The sequence below is a fragment of the Periplaneta americana genome, chromosome 17 (assembly GCF_040183065.1).
Source record: "Periplaneta americana isolate PAMFEO1 chromosome 17, P.americana_PAMFEO1_priV1, whole genome shotgun sequence".
Lineage (NCBI taxonomy): Eukaryota > Metazoa > Arthropoda > Insecta > Blattodea > Blattidae > Periplaneta > Periplaneta americana.
Genome location: NC_091133.1, coordinates 12,331,339 through 12,345,535, shown reverse-complemented (window position 1 = coordinate 12,345,535; position 14,197 = coordinate 12,331,339).

Genomic DNA, 14,197 nt, shown 5'->3' with positions numbered 1-14,197 from the left:
ATGTGGTGAGATATGATCGTGAGTAACTTTCTATTAGTGTCATTCTTTAATTATTATGTTGCATGCTAAGAGATTATTTGTAGTTTTAATAATTTCAGTTTTCAAAAGTTCTCTGTGTTAATTCCAATTTCAAATGAATTTTTCTCAATAACTTAATTACTGGATATTTTTTTTAATTTTCGCCACTACCTTTACTATATTTTACTCCTATTAGTTACATAAGTCGTCTCTCTTGAAATCACCTGGTGAGCACTGACTTACATGATTTCATATTAGGTTAGACTAGCTGTAAGGTAATTAAATTTGTGACGAAGTCAAAAAATTATTTATTTTTCTTCTGCCGATTAAATTCATCCGTCTTTAGGTGCTTTGCTTTGGTTGCATCGAGTATAGCTTGTCATTTAATATCTGGGCTATATTTAGTGAAAGTAATAAAACATAGGCCTACAGCTGTTATAAAACGTAAAGTTTTGTGTGTATTTTACTTTTTACTTATTAACATAGTCTTAATATGTAACTCAATTCACAATAATACTAACTTCATCACAGCCATTTCCTACAACATCCGAGCCACGCCCCTTTATTTTGACTAACCGAAACATGGCGGACCAATGTTCAATTTTCTTCAACTTTCTGAGATCTTTGTCCTCTCTATAGTATCTAACTCGTTGGTCTTTAGCCTCTCTATAGTATCTAACTCGTTGTTGTAAGCATAAAAATTGTTTTATTCACCGCATTCTAGATTCACCTTCGTCACGATCATATATTATTTACATTTCGGTGATACAAGTTACGCAATTATAATAATAGTGCATTGATAGATTTCACAATTATTACTCCAGACCCTGTTATCCAAGTCAAACGTTATTTTCGTATAATTGTATTCCAGAATATTTCCTCATAAGTCTTGATAGGCTATATGTATTAAGAGTTAATTTCTGGTGGTAGTATTGATATTAAACTTGGCTAACACAATATTCCGTCTACAACTTCAGAGGGGCGGCAAGAACTAGCGCTGAGGTAGTTCTGGATATTTCAACTGTAATCCAACCTACGAATCTCGTGATATGCAAATAAATATCACCAAACGTAGGTGCCAACTTCAGAGGGGCTGCAAGACACTTTGTGTCCAAATTTATAAAACCAGGGGCATCACATCCAGTAAAATTAAGAGTGATCTCAGCCTTGTTAACAATTCGAAGAGATATTCCTATGTAAATAAAGCGGCGAAACTAGCGCTGAAGTAGTTCTGGTGATTTCGGAAGTGAAAATTGTTGAATTTATAAGGGTTTCTTTTTATGTAGATACAGTTGATCGTATATGCATCATAGACAAATATATGCATGGCGTAACAAAACCCTAAACTAACCAAATCTAACCTGTCACAGATTCGTATATGCAACATGTATATAAGCGGGGAACTACTTCAGCACTAGTTTAGCCAAAAATTGAATTAATTTGTTTGAAAGATGAAGTAGGTTATAGGCCAAAGATTATTATTTGAACTCTATAGAGAGTAGTGGCTTGGTTCGACTGGAACATCTCGGAAAAAAGAAGATATATATTTTTTTTATTATTACCGGTATAGACCTATATTCATTATTATTTATTATTCCACAGTTGAGTAACAAAATGGACAAGGAACCATCCAAAAGAACAAATCGGGACACCCTTAGAACAATAGCATTTTAAATATCATGGTAAATTAGAAAATATACCACTAACTTTCTGAGTTCCTGTAGGCCCTAAATGTTTTTATCCATCTAAATCACTGATAGAGGAGGTCAGCTGTCGAACATGTTAGTAAAGCAATTCACAGTGCCGCTATCTTTCCTGAATTTGAGATCGGTGAATCTTCACACATGCAACAGAGTGACTCCACTTCTCTATCCATGATCCACATTTTTGTAGTTCAGTTCAAATCTATGAACTATTGGGATCGAACAGTAATGGTCCTAAGTCTTACCAAGCGGAAATAACACAGAGCTAACAGTTAATTAACAGTGTATGGTAATTATGTAGTAATAATCGGCCAGGCCTCCATATTCCCGCAATAGAGGTCCAGGGCACCGTCGTTATCATATGTATTTTCTTTTATTAAATTTCGTTTGTATATGATTAACTTGTCATCCAGTATCCACTTTACACTCTGGATCTCTGTTGTAGTAAGATGATGGCCTGGCCGATATGACCTGTCGATGGTTTGTTTCTACACAATTATTAAAATATATGTATATACTTGGTAATGTATCTATCCTAGATCTCTATTACGGGAAGATGGCCTGGCTGATGATTACTACTTAATTACCCAAAATTTAAAACTAACCATTATCAACACTCGTTTTTAGGTTGCTTTTTTTTTTTTTTGTTATGATCGTCGTCGTAGGTGTGTGCTCGTTAATTGATTAGCAACGGCTATATAACTAATGATAATGAATAAATGCTTAATAAAGAAAATTGTCCCCACTGAAAGTGCAGTGAACGGGAATACAATGATAAATTGGGTTATATCAATGATAGTGAAACTAATGGCTCATCGTCGGGTGGCGATCAAAACCTTGTAATTCCAAAACTGGAAATTTTACAAGAGAAAGATATAATATTACTGATACGATATCATGTTCACGTGCTCTATTTTATGTACATGTCTTAAATGTCTGTTTAAATTCGACTGTTTACTAAATATGGTACTGCAATGTTTGCATACCACAGGCATTATTACAGAAGTTTGAAAACTAATCCATCAATCTCGAATGAAAGTAAAAGAAATCCAGTTCACAATTAATGCGGTAAATAAAACATTTTTATGCTTACAACGGGGCTCAGCGTCACACCGGAAGCGGAATTTCTTCACCGATAGCGCATGCGCAATAAAGGGAGCCGAGGGTGACTTTTATCGTCTCGTTGCAAAAGTTGCGTGTCGTGTTCACACGCAAGCCAAAAGTAGTGTGCTGCACTCTACTTTTCGTTCTGCGCAACCCGAGTTCTGCAAAAGTTGCAACTGGAGGTTGCGAGTCTGTTCACACACAAGGCGCTACCAGAGCGGGTATTCTACACGCTCTGGCGCTACTTTTGCAGCCGCAGTCATGCTGCAGGTTCCTATCTCCGTGTTGACTTCTCAATATACATTTTGTGGTTATGTTCGCATTATTAAGAAACTCATGCGAAAGCTTCCTTATCTTTTATTTGCTTTTCTGTCGTATCTAGTATGCAGAAATTGACATTATTTTTACTATAAAGCTTTTAAAAACGCCTATATACTTAAATGATAACCAACAGTATATTCACGTAATCAATGTTGGCAACCCTCCTGTTTGGAACTACGCTAAGGAAAATTTAAAAAATGAATTATATCGTCAGCAATTATGCTCAGACTGTGTTGTGTATTTAATAACTGTTACAAATAATTTATTTTCATCACATTTAACATTAAAATATTTCCAAACAATAAAAGTATCATTGGCACATTTGGGTGGTAACACTGGTTGCAACCGCAGCAAAAGTTTCAACAAAACCGATATCAAAAATGCTGCGGCTGCAACCCTGAGAACCCTGTTCACACGTCGCTACTTTTAAGTTGCGCGCAGCATGGAAAAGTAGCGGGCAGCAGGTTCGGCAGCCGCTACTTTTCGGGTTGCACCGTTGTTCACACATCGCAGTACAAGAGTTGCGCAGTTTTTTGTACTGCAGCGCTGCAAAAGTAGCGACGTGTGACCATTAGTGATGGGCGAAGTTGTTCTTTTCCCGGAACAGTTCCGACTGTTTCGGTTCCGGAAAAATATTATGTTCCAAACAACAGTTCCGAAATATTACAGTTAAAAATATACAAGTTGAGATGTGTCTGAATCGTTCACTGATACGAGTTATCTCTTTGACTCTCGCTCCATTTGAGGAGTCGTTCAAAGGGCGGTACAGTACCCTCCCCCTTCCCCAAGCAGCTCGCACATGCGTTGGAGCCTGTTGGAGCACTCATCGCTCGGACTCTTAAAATACGTTATCGGCATGACATCATAGCACACATGCTTCTCAATAGATGACAATCCAATGCACATTCGAATCGGTTTGGAAACTTGCTGTGTATGCGGACAGAAGCTTCAAGCTTCATGTTTATTAGATAAACAGCTGTTGAATACAAGGTCAGAATGCAACACTAATTGGTATATAAAGTCATGTAGATACGGTAACCAACTCAAAAATTTAACATGCCATTTAAAACGTGTAGTATGTAATTTTTGATCTCCGTGTTACGTATTAAAAAAAAATTAAAATCATTAATTTTTCATAATAAAAATATATAACTACTGCATATATTGATATATTAGCATTAGTGAAACCTGAAACCCCACACTTAGTAAAATGTTAGAAACGCTCTATACCAAAGTGTAGTACTTTAAACTTCGCATCGCACCTCGCTCTGTGTCATTATATTACTTATGATCAGATCACACTACAAAGATTTCAATTTCCTTGCTACCTCATCCATCCACGTGAGAGTTCCAAGTTCCAACTTGTTCCAAGTACTACATAAAGAACGAGAACAGTGTAGCCGGAGCTGTCATGGTTCAACGGAACGGGTCCGACTGTTCTCTGTTGTCTCGGAGTCGGAACATGCCTTGCGCGGGCCCGCAACAGCTGGACAAGTGAGCAGCTCGGAGTCGGAACAGTGTTATTTCGGAGCTGGAAGTTCCGGCCTACTGTTCTTTTTTGCAACAGTTCCGAGACCGGAACAGTTCCAAAATAACTGTTGTGTTATTTTTTACCCATCTCTAGTGACCATACCTTCAGTCAGTCGAGCGAAAGGCGCGGAAGCAAGAGGGTTAGAGTTGGAATCTCTATCCACTACTGTTGCGCGGAAGTGTATTGTGTATTTTACGAAGAATACGTAAGTAAAAGACTATCAAACATATTTTTAATGAGTAAGAATATTCGTTTGAAAGATAATACATAGCATAGCTCTTCCTAAAGTTCGGCCAAACTGTCTCTCATCTAATACGGTACCGTATCCAATATTTTTTCGCTGGTACCTGACCAATTGATCAAGCATACGTGTGGAGATCTTTCCATTTAGGCTATTTGATTTTACTTCCTTAGTCAAATTGGAAGAAAACTGTCCAAATAATGTCCTTTTTCTTCCCCTATTTTGGTGATTTCCATTTATTTGATTTTACTTCCTTCGTCAAATTGGAAGAAAATTGTCCAAATTTTTAATTTGAAATCTTAGAAGTAATTACAGTGTATGGAAGTAATTGTTTATTAATTGTGTTTTTTTTTCTTTAAAATATATTGGAAGTAAGAAATACTCTAGATGAAATAAGGGATGCCCAAAATAAGTTTAATTTAATGCTGTTTTCTAAAGATTTTTTGTAGGAGATATACAACTTTTTCGTAAACATAACAGTATTAATTATAATATATTTACAACGGTGTGAGTTTTTTATTAAAATCTTAAGCTAAGTTCTTGTCATTTAAGTGTAATTTATGTCATCCGTGATATTACAGCAACATGAACGGAAAGGATCAGAACACTATATCTAGTAAAACACATTGAATTATAACTTAATATTTCCAAAGGTGGACTAGTGTCCGTATAACATTTCCATGGATTGGAAGAAACTGCTGTTCTACAAGCAGGAAGTTACCACCATATTGTCGTTATTCGAACCGTGCTTTCCAATAATCTCTTAGCTCTGTTGTACAGGAAGCATATTATATTTCTTCGTAAATATGTTTAAACTTTTTTCAATATTTTATATGTTTCAGACATTATTTTTACTACGTTAATTGATTTTAATAATAATTTTAGTAAACGCCTAAAGAAAACATAGGCAGAGTCCATATAGCCCAGTTTCTCTCCGAAGCATTTCCAGTTCACTGCGGGCTAAAGCAAGGAGATGCACTATCACCTTTACTTTTTTATTTTGCACTAGAATATGTCAGAAAAGTCCAGGATAACAGACGGGTCCACATCTGTGGAGTAACAGCACGTCTGGCCGCGAAACCAGGTGGCCCGGGTTGGATTCCCAGTTGGGGCAAGTTACCTGGTTGAGGTTTTTTTCCGGGGTTTTCCTTCAACCCATTACGAGAAAATGCTGGGTAACTATCGGTGCTGGACCCCGGACTCATTTCACTGGCATTATCATCTTCATCTCATTCAGACGCTAAATAGTAAAATAACATACTAAAATAAAAAATAAAATTACAGACGGGGTTTAGAATTGAATGGGTTATATAAACCGCTTGTTTATGTGGATGACGTGGAAAAAAATCCACAAACTATTAGGGAAAACACGAAAATTTTACTTGAAGCAAATACGGAGATAGGTTTGGAAGTAAATCCCAAAAATGCAAAGTATTTGATTATGTCTCGTGACCGGAACGTAGTATGAAATGCAAATATAAAAATTGTAAATTTATGCTTTTAAGAGATGGAAAATTCAAATACCTTGGAGCAACTGAAACAAATATAAATGACAAGCCACTGGTGTAGCTCAGTTGGCTAAGGTGCTTGCCCGCCGATTTGAAGTTGTGCTCGACTGCGGGTTCAATTTCCGCTTGGGCTGATTACCCGATTGGGTTTTCTCCGAGATTTTCCCAAATCGTAAGGCAAATGCCAGGTAATCTTTGGCGAATCTTCAGCCTCATCTCACCAAATATCATCTCACTATCACCAATACCATCGACGCTAAATAATCTCGCAGTTGAGACAGAGTCGTTAAATAACCAAATAAAATAAATGACGCTCGAGAGGAAATCAAACGCAGATTAAATATGGGAAATGCCTGCTATTATTCGGTTAGGAAGCTTTTGTCATCAAGTCTGCTTTAAAAAAATTTGGAAGTCAGACTTCATAAAACTGTTATATTACCAGTTGTTCTGTATAGTTGTGAAACTTGGACTCTCACTTTGAGATAGGAACAAAGGTTAAGGGTGTTTGAGAAAAATATTTGGGGCTAAGAGGGATGAAGTTACTAGAGAATGGGGAAAGTTACACAACGCAAAAATGAACATGTATTCTTCACCTAACATAGGAACATTAAATCGAGATGGGCAGGGCATGTAGCACGTATGGTTGAATCCGGAAATGCATGTAGAGTGTTAGTTGGGAGACCGGAGGGAAAAAAGCTTTGGGGAGGCCGAGATCTAGATGGGAGAATAATATTAAAATTGGTTTGAGGGTGTTGGGATGTGATGGTAGGGATAGGATGAGGTGAATTCCATGTGTGATTTACATGATAATGGGTGCGTATTTTAAGGAACAAAATATGATTCCTTGCTCCTTACGTGTTGATGTGCTTCAATCTTAGCACCGCAGTAGGCCTATTCCTGAATAGTTCCTCTTAATAATCATAAGAGAAAAGAGTGAGAATATATACATTAAAATTGATGGGCTTCTTGTTTATTAAATGTGACTTACATGACACGAAATGGATGAGGTAGAGCAAAGCTGCAAACGATAAAAATTCTGCAACATAATGTTGAACTGTTCTTACTGTTCTCCAACCAGGAGATCAACCGTGAAAGGAATGTGCTTACTATTGGAGCGAAGTAGATAGATAATATTAGAGTTATAACGTCAGTTTAAGAATCATGCGCTCTCCTGCATATGTTATTTCCTGTATGGAGAGATTAAAAAGCCAGGAGATTAACCGTGATCTAATTTTGTTTTTTTTAATTGGGTTATTTTACGACGCTGTATCAACATCTAGGTTATTTAGCGTCTGAATGATATGAAGGTGATAATGCCGGTGAAATGAGTCCGGGGTCCAGCACCGAAAGTTACCTAGCATTTGCTCGTATTGGGTTGAGGGAAAACCCCGGAAAAAACCTCAACCAGGTAACTTGCCCCGACCGGGATTCGAACCCGGGCCACCTGGTTTCGCGGCCAGACGCGCTGACCGTTACTCCACAGGTGTGGACTCTAATTTTGTAACTAGGGTAGTATAAAAATATGTAGGCTATATCAGTGTTATTGTTTGTGCTGTGATAGCTAGCCAATAGAGATACGAGTACCCACGTGTGTGACCTTATGACATCTTATGACATCAACATTCATTCACAGCATCACCCCGCTCCCTTTCATTCCCTGGAGACTTTCTCGTGGTTGGAGTACAGTATTTATTATAACACAAAACAGACTTTATTATTCCACACAGCTTTTATTTGACTCGTACTTGCTGTAAATTGTACAATACTAACTGGAATGTGACTTGCACAACAGCATCTTGTGACTTACACTACAGAATGCATCAAAACAAAAGAAGTTAGCTTATTCTGTGTAACAATTTAGACAATGTTGATTATTTTCTTGAGAATACAGAACAAAAATTGAACATTTAAGCAACATTATTTCAAATTTGGCAGAGGCTTCTTAAGTCTACAGGAAACGAATAATGTACCGGTAACATAATCTTTTTTCAGTTGTTGGTTCAGGAATCTTGAACTTAACCTGATCATTGTCTACATTGTTTATACCTGTGTTGCCAGCTACCTCGATATGCCAATTAAATATTTTAGTAACACTATTATTGCGCAGAAACTGAAGTCTAAGATGTCTATTCTTCACAGACAATCTGGCCAACAATATGGTGTGCTCTCGTATGTGCAACAGCTTCTAAATAGTGATTGCTTAACTGCCCATCAGGAGACTGTAATATTTTGTCTAGAACTTCTAATTTCTGCTACCATATTTTCATCTGAAACATAAATAGTATGTATGTGGGAACACATTATTTGACAGGCTATATCAAAATTCTGTGCACATTTTGGGTCAAGAATTGTGTTTTGGTGGCCTCTCTTCCACAAAGACCATCTGTTGGTCCGTTTCCATATGCAGTTGCTGAGCAAGTCTAATATCTGGCATGTTATGATGTGTGAGTGCACATAGAGAAAATGTTTGCTTAAAATGTTGGGCACTTTCGTCAGACCGGAAATGTAAATTTTTCAATTTAAATTCAGTATGCCCATTCTGGAAAAGTTTGAATACTGCTACAGCATACTTATCATGTTGCATATAATTAGAGAATATACGAGGCGCATCCAAAAAGCCAGTTTCCCGATTTTTCCCCTTGAAAGTAAACGTAATTAGCTGTGTCAATTGCGCATGCGTAACAGATCTATGACGTATCAATCATATGCCAGCCGGACAGGTCCCGCCTGGTGCCAGTAGCGTGGCAGCAGTAGTCCGAAATGGAAGCTCTTATTCCTTCTCCCGCCGCTTGCGAGGTTCGGTCGGTGATAAAGTTCTTTAATGCACAAAGCATTGCGCCAATTGAAATTCATCAGCAGCTCTGTCAGGTCTATGGGCCGAACATCACGAGTAAGCAGATGGTGCGTCGCTGGTGTAGGCAGTTTTCCGAAGGTCGTCAAAGTGTCCATGATGAAGAGCTAGTGGGCAACCGTCCCTCATCAATGATGATCGTGTTGAGCTGGTGTGGCAGTGCATCATGGAGAACCGTCGCTTCACGATTACGGAGCTGAGCAGCTATTTTCCGCAGATATCGCGATCCTTGTTGCATGAGATTGTCACTAAGCACCTGCTGTTCAAAAAAGTGTGTGCCAGGTGGGTGCCGAAAAACCTAACACCCGAAGACAAAATGCAACGTTTAGGAGCAGCACTGACATTTCTGCAACAGTATCACGATGACGGCAATGAGTTCCTCGACAGGATCGTCACGGGCGATGAGACTTGGATTTCGCACTTCACCCCGGAAACCAAGCAGCAGTCAATGCATTGGTGGCGTAGTGGATCTCCGGTCAGGACGAAATTCAAACAGACGCTGTCGGTACGGAAAGTGATGTGCACGGTGTTCTGGAACAGGAAGGGCATTCTGCTCATTGACTTCCTTCCAAGAGGTGAAACAGTGAATGCTGACCGTTACTGTGTAACGCTGCGAAAATTGCGATGTGCCATTCAAAACAAGAGCCGTGGAATGCTTACTGCAGGTGTTGTGCTCCTCCATGACAATGCTCGTCCACATACGGCTCGGCGCACAGCAGCTGTTTTGACGGAATTTGGCTGGGAGTTGTTTGATCATCCACCGTACAGTCCTGATCTTGCTCCCAGCGATTTTCACGTTTTCTTGCACCTCAAGAAATTCCTGTCCTCCGGTGAGCGTTTTGGCAACGACGAAGAGCTGAAGACGTCTGTCACACGCTGGTTCCATTCACAGGCGGCAGAGTTCTACGATAGAGGGATACAAAAGTTGATCCCAGAATACGACAAGTGTCTCAATTCTTATGGTGGCTATGTTGAAAAAATAGCTGAAACATTGCTGTACCTGTTGCCAATAAATGTTTTCCTGAAAGTGTTCTTTTTTTTTTTAAATAGGGAAACTTACTTTCTGGATGCGCCTCGTAACATAGGAAACTGATTGTATGGAATTCTTTCTATCTCTACAGTGTACAGACCTGGAAACAAAATTTGAGCCACCTCAATTTTCTAAGTTCCAGTTATAACATACTGTGCGTTCTCAGGTTTCTGGGTCTATACAAAGAACATGACGAGTTGAGCAAATTGTACTTCATCCTGATATTGAAATGAGTAAATTTCACAAAAATCCAAAATTATGTGTTATAAGCTTTCCTTCAGAAATATTTTCTTTTTGTGATTGAAAATTATCAGCTTGTTTCCTTTTGATAAAGATATGTCTAAAAAAAACTGGTAGTTTTCCTGCAACATATCTAACACAGCCCTGGGCACAAAGGGGAAGGGAAAAGAAAAGGAGATGCCCTTGCCCATGTCTTTTCCGCTTCACTGCTTTAGAAACGAACACATAGTAAAGCATTGTGCATCAGTGATGGATATTTTAGGTGACCAGCTAGAGCCGAAAACTATGATGTATGGCTTTACTCAGCAATGCTTGCCTTCATATTGGTCTGATACATAACTGACTGCCAGGGAATGTGGAGCGAGGAGCTATGAGTAGTCTGCAGTATCTCAATTCTCTTCACTGTCACAACTGCCTTGCATAAAGATGCAGGTCTCCTATATGCTTTTCTTGGAGATGATAAAGTATTATGTTGATTTTGCATTCTCTTAACTTCTTCACGGTACTTCCTGTGTTCGTCTTTTTTTCCCTGTGTTCTTCCTGCTTTTGATTGTCCAGTTTCAACATTTGTTTCTTTGTCGTCTTTTCTTTTGCTTCTTTGTTTCATTTGCCTTGAATTCCTCAAGCTTATTCAAAATTTTCAGCTTTTCTCTCTGTTTTCTCTTTCTTTTGGCTGCTGATTTAGCCATAATTCCTATAAGTCTCATTTATAAATAACTGAACCAATTTCAGAACAGAGTTTCACATACATAATTGTGACTTACACGACAGTGTTTGAAAATCATTTAATTAATAATGTGATAGTGTAATATAAACAAAATTTTGCCTACTTATTACTAATTTTTTATGAAGATACGAGTAATACGGATTTTTTCTACCACAACACCGCCAGGCAAAACGACTAGAAGAAATAAAAGAAGAAAAATTATTATTTCCACTAGGTACAGCTTAACATAACCTATGATAAATTGCAGTATATTTGTTATGATTTGTTACTTTCATATTAATTGCAATTTGTTTAAAATGATATTGACACACCATGATAAAAGATGAACTACCGGTACCGACCTGTTTTAGAACAAGCAAATTGATCCCTCTTATTTCATTCCAATAACTCTTCAAACTTTCAACATAAGTGAATGACCAACATTCTCCATTTTGAATGCTGCAGTGCTGCCAGATATAATGCCAAGTTGACACTGAAATTATCATTTCTTGAAAATACCATTCTTGGTCGATTTGAAAATTTGTATGAAATAGATATATTTTAAAATAAAATTTTGTGCTCTCATGGGTGTGTTCACATGGAAGTAAACATTAATCTTGCTCAGGATAGGGACTGAAGCAGGCTTTTGTGAGGGCAACAATGAATCTCTGGGTTCTCTAAAAGCCATTTGTAAGTACGTAAATCTTAAGTAATAAGTAAGTAAGTAATACCTAAAGGAGACAAGTAGTCGGATGTTGATCTGTGTGCAGAGCATATTACATGTGCAAGTTACTGTCACAGAGCTTATCAAGAGATGTTAGATTTAAATTTGTTTTGTCTTCTTTAAAGACTTCTGTGATTGGACATTATATGCATTGCATCACACACCAGCCTTAAGTATCTGATACAAGATGCATATGGGGGTGTGGTTAAATATAGGCTAGGCCTATAAGAAGTAGCAGTGCCGGTAATACTTTATAGTGCCTATAAATCTGGGCTCTAGTCATACAGGTTTCTTTTCAGTTGGCAGAAAAAAGAAATATATTGAAATTTATCTGAAAATAATATAGAGGCCTATTAGAGTAAATATAGGAAAACTTTTAATAACTGATTTAGGTTTTTTTAGGTCTAAAGTCCAATTAAAGTTTCATTTAGATTCAACGGAATTCATATTTATGACTCTTATGACCATGTTTCGAAAAACTATTGAAGAAACTCTGAATTTATAAGCAAGGGAAAAATTGGTATAAACGTTCCTGATTTCATAAAACGAGAAATAGAATGAAAGGAAATATATAACTTAACTACAAGTACGGTATAGGAAGTTACATTATTGAAAATTGGTAAGACGCAGCCTATTTTAATTTTATAAGCTTTTATTTTTATAGAGCTTTATTTTGTATTATGTAGTGTAACAGAAAGTGCTGTAATAAGCCAGTCTTTGAAAGTGAAATATGTTAGTTTCTTCAAATGTTAATATCTTGAGAAATATATTTATAATGGGCTGCTGAACAACTTAAGTAGTTCGGTTTATCTGGTCTTCCACGAAGAGAACGAAAATCCTCTTTGAAAGGATCTTAAATTCATTAAAACTTTGGCTGTATTTAAGCAATTGATTATTCAAAATCCCTTATATCCACTTTCATGAATTGAAGAATTTTGACAGTAACTGGTAGCAAATATAGGGAATTTTCAACTTAACGCCAAGTTTTAACAAACGTTTTGTTTTAAATTTAGTGGCTTTTTGAATTAAAACCACATAAATCATTTGAATTCATTCTTAGCAAGCAGTATGTGGGCATGACTCAATTATGAACAAAGTGGATTCAGATAAAAAAGTGGATCATTAGTCAGTCTTTCAGGCCTAGTGAAGTCACGATTTTGCAAATATTTATGACTGAAGTGTTTGAAAATTTCCTTTATTTTATATGGTTATGGCTTGCTTGTAGTAAAGTCAGTATTAGAGTACTATTGAATTGTGTCCTGTTCCTCCGTACAGACTGTTGGCGGTGCATTTTTTGAAAATAATATCTTTAACTAGCACTGCACATATTGGCGTGTAACTATTTGTGCCACTGCCTACTTTTTTGGCGATTATGATGCTGAATCGTGTTCTGAGGCTGGACACCCATAGTTTGGATTCCGTTGCCCTGTATGGTAGGTTAATATGAATGTGGAAGTAGCAAGATGAATGAAGATGACAGGAAAATGAATCTAGCATCTGGTGCCGAAAGTTGCTCTGCATTTGCTCTTAATCTGTGGAGGGAAAACCCTAACCAGGCAACTTGTCCCAACTAGGATTCGATCTTGGGCCCTCTAGTTTTCCAGTCCAGTGCTGACCACTACTGTCCAAAGTGATAGACTGAGAACATTTTTGTTTTTGGTTCTTTATTGTTTTTTACTGGTTGCTCTGTATGGTTGTGAAACTTGGACTCAACTTTGAGAGAGGAACGGAAATTAAGAGTATTTGAGAATAAGGTTCTTAGGAAAATATTTTGGACTAAGAGGGATGAAGTTACAGGAGAATGGAGAAAGTTACACAACGCAGAACTGCACGCATTGTATTCTTCACCTGACATAATTAGGAACATTAAATCCAGACGTTTGAGATGGGGAGGGCATGTAGCACGTATGGGCGAATCCAGAAATGCATATAGAGTGTTAGTTGGGAGGCTGGAGGAAGAAAGGCTTTTGGGGAGGCCGAGACGTAGGTGGGAGGATAATATAAAGATAGATTTGAGGAGATTGGATATGATGGTAGAGACTGGATTAATCTTGCTCAGGATAGGGACCGATGCAATGAACCTCAGGATTCTCTAAAAACTATAAGTAAGTGAGCTACTACGGACTTGATTGCTATGTAGTATGCAGCTTCGGATTATGACTTCTGATGTCATATCCGGCTGTTTACTCACATCTAGTTCATTTCAGCTGTAAATGTAGC